The sequence below is a fragment of the Phyllostomus hastatus genome, unplaced genomic scaffold (genome assembly GCF_019186645.2).
Source record: "Phyllostomus hastatus isolate PE091 unplaced genomic scaffold, TTU_PhHast_1.1 phas_contig_38, whole genome shotgun sequence".
NCBI classification, from domain to species: domain Eukaryota; kingdom Metazoa; phylum Chordata; class Mammalia; order Chiroptera; family Phyllostomidae; genus Phyllostomus; species Phyllostomus hastatus.
In genome coordinates, this window is record NW_025333869.1 from 7,067,365 (window position 1) to 7,069,043 (window position 1,679).

A 1,679-nucleotide genomic window follows, 5' to 3' on the forward strand; every position below is an offset into this window, starting at 1 on the left:
TAAATAAACATAGGACTTCATATTTATCTATCTTAAATATTATTATTATTTATCTACCTTAGTTACTCCTCCTTTTAATTGTAGGACAGATTAAATACTTATTAAATACTTATGAATCTTATGACTTAAAGACAAAACAGATAAGGAAATATCCTTCTTTACTTTTTATTTCTTATTTTCTGGTATTGTAGCAGGTAGGAGGAAGATAAAGATAAAGATGACTGGAAAGCCATCACAGATTAGATCTTGTGATGGGACATGAATCTCAGCTTTGTAGAACAGAGTGCGTGGGCCCAAAGGGGAAGGGAAGGGCCTTTTCCTGCAGTGTGGAAAATGGTGCATATGCTGACCAGACAGTATGAGGTTAACTGGGAAGAAAAGGAGACCACGTCCTCAAATTTCATATCAACCTAGGTACAATTATTGTACAATAAATATAGCACATTTATAAATACATAATAAATCTAACAATATTTTCACTTATCTCAGAGTTATGGATTGTTTCTCAGTGTTTATCCTGGACCTTAGGAATGTGAGCTTGATTCTAGTGATTCTGGTGTCTGTGACATCTTCATTTCTGTGTGGTGAGATCTAGGGCATTACTTTAAACAGTATGAGGGAAAGAGATCTCCATGTACTTGGATATAATACATGAGAGGCAAGATGGGATTTGAGAGGAGATCTACTTTTGGAAAAATTTAGAACTGGATTTGAGTCTCTAATTAACTACATACCTAAAAGTTCATTCAGAATGCCCACCTACAAAATGAGTATAATTGGACAACAGAGCTAAAACAAAAAAGTAATTTAAAGGAAATCATGAAGCACTGACTGTATAAATTTAATTTCAATTCTATTTAAGCTAGCCAAATGCTTCACAAGCTTGAAATTATCTCCCAACTTCTCTTTCTAAAAAATTATGCCTTAGTTTGCATAAAACTGTGGAAGAGATTATTACCTCCATCTGCCCTTTGTGCATTTTTGCTACATAAAGATGCACATCCTTGTTTTCAATATGCACATCTGTTTGCTTTTACATTCTTTTTTTAGCTTTTTTAATTGTTGTTCAAGTACAGTTGTCTCCATTTTTCCCCACCACCCCAGCCATCCCCACTTCCCACCCTTGATCCTACCCCACTTTGGTTTTGTCTGTGTGTCCTCTGTACATGTTCCTGAAAACCCTTCCCTCTCCCCCCCCCCCCATTATCCCCTCCCACTTCCCCTCTGGTAACTGTTAGTTTGTTCTTAATTTCAATGTCTCTGGTTATATTTTGCTTGCTTGTTTTGTTGATTAGATTCTACTTATAGATGATTCTTGTTAAAGGGACTTGGCATTAAGTGGCCCAGTTGTTGACCTACACAAGCTTCCTTTTGGTGGAACCTGCTAGATACATCCCTAAGAGAATTTCCTTGATACTTAAAGTTAGGAGGGAAGACATGTGAAGTTTATGAAGTGCAATGAGTAGGAGTTTTACTAGTACTCCCTTAACCTTCTCAACAACCCTGTGGAATAGTCACAAATGCAAATATTTTGTGAATGAAGAAATGGGCTCAAAATCATTAAGTTACATGTGCAAGGTTATATATGTCTGAGCCAATATTTTGAACTGGAAAAGGTGGTGTTCATGCTACCCATTGCTACCAGAACCAATAAGTAGAGAGAAGGATTGAATCTTTAT